The sequence below is a fragment of the Biomphalaria glabrata genome, chromosome 2 (assembly GCF_947242115.1).
Source record: "Biomphalaria glabrata chromosome 2, xgBioGlab47.1, whole genome shotgun sequence".
NCBI classification, from domain to species: Eukaryota; Metazoa; Mollusca; class Gastropoda; family Planorbidae; genus Biomphalaria; species Biomphalaria glabrata.
The window spans coordinates 58,490,103-58,506,196 of NC_074712.1; the positions used below are offsets into that span (position 1 = coordinate 58,490,103).

The following is a 16,094-nucleotide window of genomic DNA, read 5'->3' on the forward strand; positions in this document are numbered from 1 at the left end:
ACGAGACAGCGGGACGAATACCTCGACAAAGTTGTTCCTGTCCCTATATTGTACAATCCATCAACGTGGTAGAGCCGCCACTAAGTAAACACTTTCGTGAGTTAAGGATTTGCTTGGATTTGGGATAGAGTTCCGAAACCTTTCTTACATCTCCATCAAGTGCAATGTACTCGGTACTGTGGTAACTCACAAGACGTCATGTGCATTTTCCATGTTAATTTACCCACTGGCGCCAAGGTAAAGATATCTTGAACTAGATCTATAGAACAGCTACTACTACCTTTGAATTGCGCTTATTATTATTAGAGTAAACACATAAATCTAGTCATACCATTCTACACCCATTTTTTTCCATCAATGGTGAATGTGTAAAAAAGGGAGATAATGAGAACACTACATTGTTAATTATGTAAACCCTAGTTAAACGATTCGTTTGTTTCGCACATAAAGAGCAATAACTCAGTCCACCTTTGTCTTCACATCACGCTTTATCTCCCATTCAATGTCTGACATTTCATAAATTTATTAACGCTTTAAAACGTCCCTAATTGGGGAGACAATTATTTTTATAAAGAAAGAAAATTACAGAATCTATCAGAATCGCAAGGGAGACAAAACAAAGACTAATAACTCTTGGTCTGAATCTAGTCTTATTGTACTCCGATCAAGAAGAGTACCGAGATAACTGAACCAGTCAAACATGGCGTGAAACAAAAAGAATATTTTTCAAGAGGACAAGAATGTCTTTTGGGATAAAGGTAAGAGGCGGGATGTAAACACCAGCTGATGCCCGACGTTCTTCGATGAAAGTTCGAAATTTTTCTCTATACCAACCCCCTCCAATTCTCTAGACTAGAGCGTCTTGTCCTGGTCGAAATAATCGTTGCTTCTGAGGGTAAAACAAAACGAATCTTAGACAACACAACATTCTTCTTGTCTTGTCCTTTCTGTACAGCCCTCTTGTTCTACTTAGCGTTCCTCCCCCCCCCCCCCACAACCACCTGTAGTAAGGAAAAGTTTTATTTATCTGTCTGTCACTCCGTCTGTCTATCTATATAAAAAAAGAGCTAATGAAAATCAGATTTCATCATTGCCTGTATCGTGCTTAAAAGCAGATCAACTACTTTCGACTTCCTGAGAGCCAACCGTTATGCTTTGTATAGAAGTAGATACATTAGGTACATATGACTATATAGTACAGAAAGATCACCAGGTTTCACTTACAAAGGCCGCATCACGAATGAAGAGATTAGAAAGTGGATTCATACATCAATCGGACCCCACGATGACCTGCTAACAACTGTTAAAAAACGTAAACCCAAACTCTATGGCAACATAACAAAGTCAGGGCTCGCAAAGACCTTCCTTCAGGGAACAGTACCAGGAAAAAATAAAAGAAGAGGCAGACAGAGAAAGCGATGGGAAGACAACATAAAAGAATAGACAGGCCTGTCATTGAAAGAGGAATGGAGAAAGACGGTTAACAGATCTTGTGTGGTGCCCCAACGATTCAACAGACTAAGGGATAAGTGAGGGTGGGGGTGAACATATTTGTTAAATAAATTAAATTTAAAAATAAAATGTTAAGCATGAGCTCGTATGTTAAGCAGACATTTTATAACATAATGAAATCGCAAGTTTCGTGTGCATATTGTATGCACACGCGTGTAACCAATTTGTATCGACTTTAAAGAAAATCACAATATTCTGTGCAACGTAATGCTTGAGTACAACCGACTCGCATGGGCCACCAATGAGTTTTGGTTATCAAAAACTCCTTTTGTTAAGACATTTTCATGTTTACTTTTAAAATTTATAAAACTTAACGATATTAAACAACGTTTAAATCCTTTACATAGGTCAGTGGGTATTATTTGTAACTTCTTTGACTAGAGAAACTACAGAGCAGACGATTGAAACATTAAAAAACAAAATTTACAATTTGAGAAGGAATAAAACAAAGTTATAAAATGTTTGCTATTTAATATGGTTTTAAAAAATCTATTACTAATTTTACTTTTTTCCAAATTAGTTCACTATTGTCAAACCTCCTGAAAGTCGCAGTTTGTTTTATTTGTATAGAATAAGAACTATAATACAAGGACTTTTATCAAAAGTTCATCTTGGCTGTTAATTAAACTTGAGTCTTCTCTCAAGTAAACTCGACTGACCAGTTGGTTTTTTTACATCTCAAAATGGCGAAAAACAATTTGAAAAGACTATGACTCTATATCTTTGTGTGACTCTGCTCCTATCAATGGAACAAGTTAAATATTTGAGAGAAAAAAACGAATAAAAAGCTCGCTTATATGAAGTGCAATGACATGAATTATTTGGACTCAATCCTTACTGTACACAATAAGAATGTTACTCTCCTAGTCTTGCGACGCGTCTGCTATATTGCATGCAGACGAGCATTCCATTCGCATTTGAGGGGGGGGGGGGGGAGAGTCCCGTTCCATCGCTACCATTGTTGCATAGCTTATCTCCTTTTTCTATATAAGATCTGAACGAGGTGATCGTCTTCTTACCGTTTGGACTAAAACAGAAAGATTTAAAAACTCCTTCATCCCTCTTTCAGTCAGAGTGTTACAAGATCATCTGTCGTCATCGAGAAGTTCATAGAAGTTTATTTTATAAATGTGATGGTTGTAAGTGTGTATGTGTTTCGTGTGTGAATGTTGTTTGTATTTGCATCTATATTGTTATTGTACAGTATTTACCCTGGGGTTGTCAATTGTAGTCAAACTGAATTTCCATTTGATTGGATCAATAAAAAATTTTCTTATCTTATCTTATATCAACAAAATTATTTAATAACAATCAACAAATTAATCTTTTTGTTGATTCATGTGCTGTCACAGACAATGATTAATCGTGGAAAGTTTCAACTTGATCCGAGAATGGTAAGTGGGAGAAAAACGCGTTCAGGATTCCACCCAGACAGACATACAGACGAAGTTACTTGATATAAGCTTGGTAAAAAAAAAATAGTAGGCAGAGGTGGCCGCAATTAAAATGAAGTCATCAAGAAAATAGGTGCAAGTGTTTTATTTCTGTAATGTTTTGTTTGTTGGCTGTTTGATGTGTTGATAACTTTAATCAGAAGATGTATGAGTATAATGTTCTTATCTTATCTTCTTATCTTATATAATACAGACGTTACATCAAAAAAGAATGATTACGTCCTACGCGTCATGCATTTAGTCATGCATATTAACCAATGACTTAAATTCTGCCAAGTCACTGGTTTTCCTGGCTAGCTCAGGCAACCCACTCCATGCTCTGATAGCACTAGGGAAGAAGGAGTATTTGTACAAGTTTGTACTAGCATATGGGACGAAGAATGTGCCTTCATCTTTGTGTCTCTCAGAGTATTTTATTAAGTTTTGTTCTTGTATTTGAAGATTATGGTTCAGTGTTTTATGTAGGCTGAAGGCTTTCTAAATTTAGTGATTTTACTAAAGATGTTACTCTAGTCAAATGTGAATATTCGTTTGTTATGAATCTCACTGCTCTATTTTGTGTCTGTTCCAGTTTTTTAATGTTTTCTTGAGTTGAGGGGTCCCAAACAGAGGATGCATATGCTATTACTGGCCTAACCAAGGTTAAATAACATTATTTGATTTATAGAAATTTCTTTTAATAAACCCTAATGCTTTGTTTGATTTTTTTTTATAGTTTCATCAATATGTGGATTCCATGACAGTTTTTCATTTATGTTCTGGCAAATTGCTTTGCAAGACGCTGAGTCCGCCGATAAAAAGAACAAATAAAAAGTTAAATATGTATCAATGTAGAATGGTAATTGGTCATGTTTCTGTCGCAACCTTGATGTTGTCTCTTTGAAAGAACTAAGCCAACTGTTTTGTTTCTCAGATATCTATAATATCTAGCTTCCAATGACGTCACTACTAAAGTCGCTTTCAAAGTCGGTATCCTGAGGTGCGTCGTTAAATAGCTCATTACACTACAAACTTATAGTGGCAACCTTAAGTTCATAAGAAGGTGGCGCGGTGGCTGAGTGGTAAAGTGTTTAGCTCTGGAACCGAAGAGAAGACTAGGATTATTGATATCGGCACTTTTAGGACGCCCCGGGTTCGAACCTGCCCGTCTTCCTGAGCGAGGTTTGTGCTAGGATGTAAGCATCCTCAATTCGGAAGAAACATCCTAGACATATAAAACAAGGCTTTATATGTCGTTGAAGTCAAGAGTTTAACTGGCATGTCGTGCAGATCATGTACATAGCGACCTCATTTATATCAATGGTGTCAGAAGAGGTTAGTGCTGTGATGGCTTTATTGCTGAAATCTCTAGCGCAATACCTAGTACAGTGTTCTTCTTTCGCTATCGACAATACATACGCTATATAATTTGGAAGACTTGTGTGATATTATCATATATATGCATATACGTGTGGTAAATTGTAACTTTTCGCTTACAGAATTCCTTAAAATATATAAATAGGTTTCAGAAAATTTGTTAAGAAAACATTAGCGTTATTCTCTTCTTGTTCTAAATTGTGATTTTAAAGTTTACTTACCTAAGTGAGTAAATTTTTCCTTCGGGTGTAGCCAATACTGAATAAAAACTTATTTAAATGGCACAAAAACACATGCAAATAAAAGTCATTAAAAGTACTCCTTTTTTTTTTTAGTTGTTACCCTTGAATGAGCACTCTTCTATTTGGCGAAATATCGTTTTATACAGCAGTTCCACCATCGCTCCCCCTTTTTTTTTCCCGTACCTTCCCTGCTCCTCACTCTCTTGTTTTTTTTTTTCTACAAACTCCATTAGCAACACCAGCCGCGTGCATTGTGGGTATCAGTTCCTGCGCGTGGCAGTGTCACCTACATCATGCGCGTGCTGTCCTGCTTGCTAATGATGGAGGAGACAGCGTCTGCTGTGATCCCGCTCACAACAGAAACAAAAAATAAACTGACCGCCAACTGCGCAAGCCCTAATGCTGTTCATTTATGGTATTTTTGTGTTGGCGGAAATAGATAATATATTAGGCGTATTTCTGACATATGTTGAGAACAATATTACCTATATGTGCTTCAGTGGAATAAAAATTGGATCAATTTATGCTCTTTCCTTGCCTGGCTTCAATAAGAGAAACGTGAAATCAATGGGCTATTTAGCGGATGTATAAAATATATAGGTCATTGTCGCAATTTGACCAAAATTTTCAAAATTAAAAATACGAATGAAGATGTACGCATACCTATATACTTAAATGTAAAGGAATTACACCAGTGATGCCCGACCTATGACCTGCGGGCCAATTTAGTTTTCGACACTTGTGTCGCGGGCCATATATACGAAAATTTAAAGAAACGATATGAAATTGACATGAAACTAGTTCACTAGAAGTCCGTAGATCTAGTACTTACATTAATTAATGCCATATTTTACGCTTATCTTTTTTATACGCGCCAGAAAATGGCTTCATTTCTCTACTTCAAAAATGAACAACAAGCAAGCAACAGAAAGCTCATTTCCTCGTTTCTTTTTGATAACTATTCCCATCGATCCTCCAATCTCAAGGCGTAGTTTTACAATTTTGTATTGGCTGTTCAAATCAAGAATGCCGCGATATTTGTTGTATAGTGCCATTTATATGTTGATCTTTTTTTGTAAGAACTGGTTTGATCATATTGTTAGACAAGACTACCTGTCAAAATCATCATTTAAGATACAGAATTAATAAAATTACAAAGAACGCCAGATGAACATTTTGCAGTAACAAGTCTGCCTTTCTCTTCATTTTAAGCTAAGAATATAAATCTATTCAGACAAAATTTTTATTTTTTTTGGCATTCGTAGAACAGATTCTCCTTTTTTTTTACACATCAAAAAAAAAAAAAAAAAAAGAAAAAAAAAATTGATATATGCCCCATGAGACTTGAACCTTGTACCTTTGGCTTAAAAAAACAGACATTTAACGTAAATACCACAGGAATGATAAAATGTTTCTAAATTGAGGTTTTATAAACATACTATGAGATAGTATGAGTTAAATATTCTTTCTAAAAGATCAAACTACAAATTCTTTATATACTATTGTACAAAATATTATTTCAATATTTCTTCAAAATGATGACATTTTTGAAAATTAAAACATTAGATTTGATTTAAAACAGTTTATTAAAAGAAAAGATAATGTTTTATGCAGTTGACGTTTAAAATTGAAAAATTTGTAATTTTTATATAAATTATAAATAGATGACATTTTTTTCCAACAGTTATCAGCCTTTGACGATGACCTTTCGGTAGATTATTTTCGTAGTACAATGATATAGAGAACTCTATGGACATTTTATTAGTAAAATTTTGCATATTTCGTCTGAAAAAAATGTTATTTAAACTTAGTAGAAACATTACCCTACTATATATAAATTCTATTTTAGCATTACATATTATAAAAATTAAAACAAACAAATTATATATTATTTATCTATTTCAATCACCATAATAAAATGTTTAAACTTGTACTTTATGAATAAAAACCAATTTTACATTGTATATCTACTGGATAAAACTTGGAAGAAATTGAATGCCATTAGGTGGAATGTAAGTAATAAATATACCACTCTTCTTCATTAGATACGTGATTCTTCACGTGGACAGGGAAATATTTATAACGAAACAAACGCTAAAATTTGTATCTTCATATGTTTTGTAACACCCTTGGCTAATGATTAGCTTCATCTAAGTTAAACCTTTTTTAATGTAGACCTATAGAAGATATCCATAGAAGTGTGGCAAAAATGTGGCGCAGAAAGATGCTTATAGTTCGACAACTACGCAAGGCAGAGCTCATATCCTACATTAGGAACGACGTTGTGCACATGGGAAGATAAAGCCTTTGAGACCAAAGTAAACATGGAAGAGAGCAACATAATAAAAGAAAGCAAGGTGGACATGGACCCGAGAGACATTGCCAGTGAAAAGCACCGATGCGGCCCCATGCCTCCCTTAGACTCTAAAGGGCTAAATCAAGAAAAGCGATGAATCCATAAATTTTTTTTTTTAAATCACACGACACCCCCAGCAATACTCGCAGATAGTGCTTCGCTTTTACACAAAATGTCAGTTTAGCATTTATCACATCCATGGCTCCATTCTGCACAAGCTCATTTAAGTCAATGTTCTTGATTACAGCATAGTTGTAGACCTGTGAATTTTCAAATAGAAAGATTAACAATTCCTTTTGATTACTGTTAGAAGTTTCAAATTAGAATCAACAGGTCATAAGTGAATTTGCCAGGCTTGGCAGGTAGATTAAAGCTAGAATGTATACAGACGATTAAGGAAGATTTCAGTTATTTTACATGGCTAGGACGACCAGGCTGTGACCTACATATTGTGTCACAACTGAAGCAGACGAGACTTTTTAAATAAGTTTTCTTCTGTCACTTTCGGAAGCCGTTTCTTCTTCCTCTACGGCATCAGGAACAAACTTGACGTCCGAGCTGATCATTCAACCTCTGGAGAATCTCTCTTACATATGTTTCCAGAGAACTAGAATATTCTTAGAATGTGAAGATTAAATCTTTTTAATGAAATTTTTCACACATTTTTAAGCTACCCTGGTGCCATTAGAGAATTGAATGTGTTGCCTGAATCAGCCAGGAAAACCAAGGACTTAGCCGAGTTTAAGTCACTGATTAACATGCATGACTAGATTGACACATGAAATGCGTAGGACGTAATTATCTTTTTTTAAGTAACGTCTGTAGTATATAAGATAAGATAAGAAGAAAATAAATTCCTTATGATTTTCTCTCTTTCTCATTCTCTCTCTCTCTCTCTCTTTCTCTGCCTTCATTCTCTAAGTTTTTATTCCCACACTTGGTTGTGGAAATTGTGTTTTATGATTAGACACTTGAAACAAGATTGACCACAAGCTGGAAATGTTTGTCTGCTAAATTCATGTCTGACTCTGACTCAACACAATCCGCAGTCGTGGGTGAGCTTTCTTTGTAGGACTTTGTCAACCTTAAAAATATAATGACTAGAATCTTTCCTTTCGACTATTAGAAGTGTGTCTAAATAACTCTAGTGTTAACTCTGTACACCGTACAAGTGTTTCTTGTAAACATGAATTACTTTGAAAAATTATTTAGTTTTGTCTTTCAAGTTACATTTCCTGACCTAAGTTATCAAATTAGTAAGAAACAAATCTAATAGAGTTGTGCGAGCTATGCTCCATAAATTAAAAGATATAAGCGTCAAGTCCTTCATTAAGTGAAAAGCTCACATGTTTCTAGTTCAACAATTGACGAGCGTGTCATGCGTACAGCCAGCAAAACAATCAACTGCCTTTAATATCTTCATTTAATGTCAGGTACTATTTAGAGTTTTCCAACTAATGTCTGGTACAATTTAAAGTTTTCCAACTAATGTCTGGTACAATTTAAAGTTTTCCAACTAATGTCTGGTACAATTTATAGTTTTCAAACTAATGTCTGGTACAATTTACAGTTTTCAAATTAATATCTGGTACAATTTAAAGTTTTCAAACTAATGTCTGGTACAATTTACAGTTTTCAAATTAATATCTGGTACAATTTAGAGTTGAGTGTTCACATGTAAATGGTAGAAATATGAAAATCTGTAATCCCAGCATTCACTGAGATTCGAACTCGCGACCTATCGTTTCACAATCCACCAACTCCCGTCATTTTTATAAATCATGATTGTCATATATTTTCAAGAACTAAGTAATCTTCAAAATTGTTTATATGTTTATAGCGGTTGTCGAAAATTGAAAAGGTCATGTAGGTATTCGAACTATTCATTTCAACTACATATGTTGTAAGATTTGCAGATGAAGTTATGTATAACTCCCACGACAGCACCAGAGAGGCGGCCACTAGGTGCTATTTATTTGGGGGAAAAAGCTACAGTGTAATGTACCGTACATGGTCATCCACTCGGAATGATGCCATGCTTAACAAGGAATATTTTTATCTGCATTTAATTAGCTCGTAACTGTTGACAGTGTTACATTGTTAGATGATTTTGGTTGTTGATAAAAGTGATACAAAGATTAAGATTAGATCTAGGTTTTCCATCCAAAATAGTATGTAATATTTGTTTTCAAAAAACTCTTTTTTTTTCCTTTCTACTTATGATAACTTGTCTAAAAACATTATGATATTGTTATAAACCTGGTGGTGGCACAAATGGGGGTAGTAGTGTGTGTGTAGTCAGCCGACGCAAATCGCCCCAGGCCAGCGCTAGACGAGCGGTCAACCGTGACGAGCTACGATGGTCAGCCGAGACGAGTGTCAACACGGCGGTTCGGGAAGGATCGACGGCGGTCCGGGAAGGATCGACGTTGTGAACAGAGCTCAGGAGCGTCACGAGAGTTGTAGTCATCTGACCACCTAGAAACGTCGAGCGTCGTTCTGTCCGGTTCGAGAAGGCCAGTAGGGACCCTATATAAAGAGCGAAGGTATCAGAGACCAGTCAGTCACAACTTCCCGATCTACAGTTCGTTACAACGGCTCAGTACCAGTCCGAGACGAGACAGAGAGACCAGTGCAAGAGTTGATACGGCGGAGAGATATTTGTACAGTCTTGTGTTACGTGCTGCCAATTGTACTGTATTGGCTGTTATTTATCGACATTAAACTATTACGTTATTTTGAAGCCCAGAGTTGTCAAGTTCTTTAAGTTGGTGGTGTAAGGTGCAGTTTGCAGAGAGCCTGGATAGAGAGATACGTAACAATATATTTGATTTACCATAGAAGAATCGTTTCAATTCGTTGCATCTTTGACCTGATCTGTTACTCGCGGATGGCTGACTGTCGAGTTCATACCTTGCCCGCTGCCATCCCCCGTCGTCTGCGGGAGGTTTGGACTAGGAAGTAGATTATCTTCAACTCTAAAGGAACATCCGAAACATGTACAACATTTGTGTGCAAGTTGTCTCGAAATAACCTCCCATTGACTCGATTATTTCCCTTTAAGTCAATATGAATTGTGAAAAGTTTCTCAAAAGTAATGATAAAATCATATTCGTAGAAACACAATGGTTGGTGGATGCAGCATCATGGACGGCAATAGTGTGTGAGGTTGGGTGGCCATCCATCAGTGTGAGGTTGAGCGGCGAAAAGTAATTCTGACAAGAAAAAACTTTTCAAAAAATGCAATTAAAAAAAAAATTACCATTTATGAAAAATGTGCTGCTATTGGAGATTTTCAAACTTGGCGGAAAATCTAAAAATAGCAACATTTTTGGTGTATCCGGTGAAGAAAATAAGAAAGTGTAGACAAACTGTATTATTAAACAGTTATATGATCATCGCTGTGCATAGTATAGCACAGCAGAATCGAAGTTTTCAAACTCTTCTGTTTTTGACCTTAATTTAGTTGGTAATCTTCAAGCTCAATTTTAACGTCCTTGACATTGATTAGTTGATCCTGAACATCTGCAATAGTTCTAGCATGAAAAAAAAAGCTGGACGGATTTTTTAAAAATATTCAAAAATTGAGAAAGCGCTTGTCAAATCTCATAATTTTTTTTTATTAAAATGAGCCGCGTTACTCCCCTTGTTCTTCCGGTCTAAATATCCAATGTTGTGGTTGGCACATTCGGTGATATTCGATCTACGTTTAGACAATTAAAAAAAATTAGAAACAATGATTTTAAATGGATGTGTAATTAAATTATTAAAACTCCTCCTCTGCACTTTAAACTCGACAAAACAAATGAAGTGAAATATTTCTTTTAATAAAATGGCAAATATTAAATTTATACTAATGTCGCAGTTCAATTATTCTTCCTAAATTCAATTTAAACTATCCAACAAAAAGTTGTTTTTTTGTCAAGTAAATACATAACATTACAAAACAGAGCTTCGGAAATTTCTCACATAAACAAAACACGTAACACCTATTTTGTTTAACTTTGTCTACACCATTTAACTTACTATAGAAATATTTAGTCTTGCATCGCGCTTGCATATGAATGTAGTTTATCAGGTGTAAATTAGGTTTACGTAGTATTCATTTTACGTACAGTAAAAAGATTTTTAGGCACTATACAATGCAAAATTAAATACAGTTTTTTTTACAAAGCCCGTCTGTCTGACTTAGTGGATTCTTGTACACATTTCTTCTCCAGCTTCTCTTTCTCGGACCATGTTGATATTGTGAATAATAATTTTTTTATATAGATAACAACACACAAATCAATTAAGAAATTAACCAATTAACTCATCAATGAGTGGTAGTGAATTCATTTTGTTTTATACAGTGTCATAGAGTGCCCGTGTGTGTTTCGAAGGTAACGACGAGGAAAGGGGAGCGGATATTTTTGGTTGTAGAGTTTCTGATGAAAGCACGAGAAAGTCATGTGATAGAAGGAGGAAGAAAGGGGAGCGGATGTTTTTGGTTGTAGAGTTTCTGATGGAAGCACGAGAAAGTCATGTGATAGAAGGAGGAAGAAAGGGGAGCGGATGGTTTTTGGTTGTAGAGTTTCTGATGAAAGCACGAGAAAGTCATGTGATAGAAGGAGGAAGAAAGGGGAGCGGATGGTTTTTGGTTGTAGAGTTTCTGATGAAAGATCGAGAAAGTCATGTGATAGAAGGAGGAAGAAAGGGGAGCGGATGTTTTTGGTTGTAGAGTTTCTGATGAAAGCACGAGAAAGTCATGTGATAGAAGGAGGAAGAAAGGGGAGCGGATGTTTTTGGTTGTAGAGTTTCTGATGGAAGCACGAGAAAGTCATGTGATAGAAGGAGGAAGAAAGGGGAGCGGATGGTTTTTGGTTGTAGAGTTTCTGATGAAAGCACGAGAAAGTCATGTGATAGAAGGAGGAAGAAAGGGGAGCGGATGGTTTTTGGTTGTAGAGTTTCTGATGAAAGATCGAGAAAGTCATGTGATAGAAGGAGGAAGAAAGGGGAGCGGATGTTTTTGGTTGTAGAGTTTTTGATGGAAGCACGAGAAAGTCATGTGATAGAAGGAGGAAGAAAGGGGAGCGGATGTTTTTGGTTGTATTGGTTGTAGAGTTTCTGATGGAAGCACGAGAAAGTCATGTGATAGAAGAAGAAAGAAGAAAGGGGAGAGGATGCTTTTGGTTGTAGAGTTTCTAATGAAAGCACGAGAAAGTCATGTGATAGAAGGAGGAAGAAAGGGGAGCGGATGTTTTTGGTTGTAGAGTTTCTGATAGAAGCACGAGAAAGTCATGTGATAGAAGGAGGAAGAAAGGGGAGCGGATGTTTTTGGTTGTATTGGCTGTAGAGTTTCTGATGGAAGCACGAGAAAGTCATGTGATAGAAGAAGGAAGAAGAAAGGGGAGAGGATGTTTTTGGTTGTATTGGTTGTAGAGTTTCTGATGGAAGCACGAGAAAGTCATGTGATAGAAGAAGGAAGAAGAAAGGGGAGAGGATGCTTTTGGTTGTAGAGTTTCTAATGAAAGCTCGAGAAAGTCATGTGATAGAATAAGGAAGTTTCACCGAGAGACGATGAAGACTCGTATGTGTTGTGAGCTATATTTTCTTTTTAATTCGCCTTTCACTTGTTTCTAGTCTCAATAAACTACAGCTTTTAATTTATACTTATGTAGAAATAAATGTTACATTCAGGTTTATTTCCAAAGATGTTTGTTCAAGTTTATTTTGCTAAGAATTTAATGCGCCTACATCTAGGTCCAGATGTACTCGCTGTTTGTAGATACAAACCAACGACCGAGCATCAGCGTATAGAAAAGTTTCATATCTTTTTCACATGGAATTGTTATATTTTAATTTTTATAAGCGTCATAAATATTTAATTACATTGAAGATGACCTTAATCGCAGAACTTCATCAAAGAAGCACACTCCAACAATGTCACACTCTGAAGAAGATGTTTAAAAACTGAATTCAATGTTAATCTGCCTCATTACATTTTTTAATGGTCCAAATTTCATTTCAAGAAATATTCTTAGTCTTTTAACTCTAGATTTTCTGATAGTTACAATGAACTAACACAGAGTTATTTTTCTTGGGTCTAAAAATAGAATACTCTATTAAAACAGACTTTCTTTAGTCTTCCCATCTCAATAACCACAACACGATTCACATTCAATATGTTTGAGATGAACTTCTGGATTTCATAGTCTTCAGGTTAGGCTTGTCAAACGATAAGATCTTTTTAGTGTTCAGTTTTATACTATCGCTATAGCTACAGTGCTTCTTTGTGCACTAATTTTAATAAGTTTCGAAAAAAAAAATTCTTATTTCTATAACAAGTGAAGATCCAAATGTTTTATTCTTATTTATGCATTAGATGCCTACAGCTTAGATAAAGTTAAGGTGTGTCAAATGTCTGCAGCTTAGATAAAGTTAAAGTGTGTCAAATGTCTGCAGCTTAGATAAATTTAAGCTGTGCCAAATGTCTGCAGCTTAGATAAAGTTAAGGTGTGCCAAACGTCTGCAACCTAGATAAAGTTAAGGTGTGTCAAATGTCTGCAGGTTAGATAAAGTTAATGTGTGTCAAATGTCTGCAACCTAGATAAAGTTAAGGTGTGTCAAATGTCTGCAACTTAGATAAAGTTAAGGTGTGTCAAATGTCTGCAACTTAGAGTTAAGTTGTGTCAAATGTCTGCAGCTTAGATAAAGTTAAGTTGTGTTAAATGCCTGCAGCTTAGATTAAGTTAAAGTTTATGATTTGCCTGCAGCTTAAAGTTAATGTGTATCATATGCCAGCAGCTTAAATTAAGTTAAGGTGTGTCAAATGATTGCAGCTTAGATAAAGTTAAGGTGTGTAACTTTAAAGATAATCTCAAAAACGTATAAATGTTTGATTTATATATATATTATATCTAGACTGGACATGACGATCTTTTAACACTACAAAAAATGTGAAATTTTTTTAAAAAGTTGAAACAAAGCGTTGTTTTGTAAAGTAGTTATTTTAGCGGTCGATTTAGAAGTCTGGATTGTTTAAAATTTGGATCTGTACAAAAATGTTTGAAATATACTAATGTTTGAAGTTGAATTTCCATAAATCTGAACTGTGTAGTTATTATATTTGTTTACATTTACAATAAAGTTGGCTGTTCTTCACGTATGGCTCAGATATTGAGTTTGGCGGGACAGTTTTCCCTAACAGCAAGGGAGACATCGATAAACTGGCGCGTAAATCAGCAAGCTTCGAGGAAGAAGAGCTCGTTAGCAATGGCTGGCTACCTACCTAGAAGAAGGAAAACTCTTAATTCAAACTTTTGCTGCCTTGCAGCTATACCCAAAGGCTTCAGAAGTCATCCCTGATTAAAAACAAAATAGGCAGTTTGCAGAACAGAGTGCTACACCCTGGCAGAGCCTGCGACACCGCTGATCCCAAATTGTATTAGCACTTGCCGTTTCTTTGGATAGATCAGCTACATGAAGAGGGAGGAACTGCTCAGTGGGCAGCAACGTTCCAACCAAAGCTAATGCCCAAGCATTCATCTCATTTCTATGAGATGATGCACAGTCACTTCGCAACTGAAGGAAGCCATTTATATATTACATGCAAGTCCGCAAAGCGCACAACTTAATAATGTTTTTTTTCTGTTGTTGTTTTTTAGCGGCCCCCTAAAGGGGAAAAGACGCTATTAGTTTTGTGTGGTCTGTCTGTCCGTCCGTCCCGTTTAGATCTAGTAAACTAGAAAGGATAGTGAAAATCCGACATAATATTTTAGAACATTCAAAGTTCTGATGCAACGACTACTTTTTTCTTTTCTGAAAGCGAAAAATCTAATTTTTAAAATCAAGTATGCAAGCAGTTTTTTTTCATAAAAATACACCACTTTTAGAACTATTTTTTTTTATTGAAATATTGTTTTTTCTTGAATCTTTTAGTACGAAAATAGCTGTTTGCAGAACAATTAGAAAAAATAGATAATCATTATATGACATCAGCTAGGACAGGCTCACATCTAACATCACATACACTTTCACCTATCCCTTGGTCTGCTGGACCTTTTGGGGCACCACACAAGTTCTGTCAACTTTCTTTCTCCATTCTTCTCTGTCATTTGCCTTTGATAGAATTTCATTCTGATATTTTTTCCTGAAAATATTGAAATCTGCCTTTTTACCTGCCAGAGTGGACCACTTCGGGGGCCGATTTTGAGTTTCTATTTCCACATAAACTGTCTTTGTAACCTTGTTTTATCTACCCTTTTGGTTCCGAGATTACTTCCCAAATTTCTACTAACCTATATATATATATAGGGCCTATATCATATCATTATACGGTAAGATACAGTAAAATACAGACAGTACTTTTGTAAAAAAAAATAGATATTCAAATATAAGCATGTCTCACCCTTTTACCTATCTCTTAGTCTGTTGAACTGTTGGGGCGCCACACGAGATCTGTTAACCGTTTATTTATGGTAATGATTTTATGTGGTGCAATGTGGGCTAGATATTTCATGGCGGCGCCCCTCCGTCTCCGTGCCTGACCACATCCGGGTACCGGTACCGCAACAGCCCTATAAGAACAATCTGATATAATAAATTATATAAATTATTAAACAGAAACAATCTGATATAAACTTTGTCACATGTAAATTATGAGTGCGTCTGGTGTGAATGTACACTTTGGTTTCTTATAGTTATAATGTTTTTTGTTTGCTGTAATGCACAAATTGTAAGACAAATTTCCATACGGACAATAAAGATTATTATTATTATTATTATTATTATATTAGTTTTACGTCATCAAAACATGTTTGTAAACTGTTGAAAATTAAAATTGATTTATATTGATCGCTCCAAGGTTATAGTGTCATATGGCAATCAACGTCTTGTTTGCTAAGAATTCACCTGAGAATGAAACATTTCATTTGATGTCCGGATTCAAACTAATTATACGTCGTCTGCATTAGCGCTAATAGATTGACGAGATTGATTAAAAAAAATATTAGAGTCTCACAAAGTAACTCTTCCTAATTAAGATTTGGTTAATGAGACTTTGACCAGATGGTTAAGTTCGACCAACTAAGGAACAAAGTTGTTGTTTGTGTTTCATTTGGTTTGGAGGAACTCTTCAGTCTCATTAATGGAAAACAAAGTTTTTGTCTCAGAATTTTTTTTAACTGGCTGATG

At 35.5% G+C, this 16,094-nt stretch overlaps 1 protein-coding gene across 2 annotated transcripts in view; it reads right to left on the bottom strand.

The window, feature by feature from the left end:
* The window catches only part of LOC106065621 (proto-oncogene tyrosine-protein kinase receptor Ret-like), a 206,543-nt gene extending 201,685 nt beyond the window's left edge, over window positions 1-4,858 (bottom strand). Inside the window, exon 1 of one of the 2 annotated variants that reach the window (XM_056021661.1) lies at window positions 4,544-4,857. The gene's annotated coding sequence lies outside the window, so the exon portion shown is untranslated. Of the gene's footprint in view, window positions 1-4,543 lie in introns of both variants that reach the window. The other variant, XM_056021663.1, reaches the window with a different exon arrangement.
* Window positions 4,859-16,094: the final 11,236 nt, after the last annotated feature.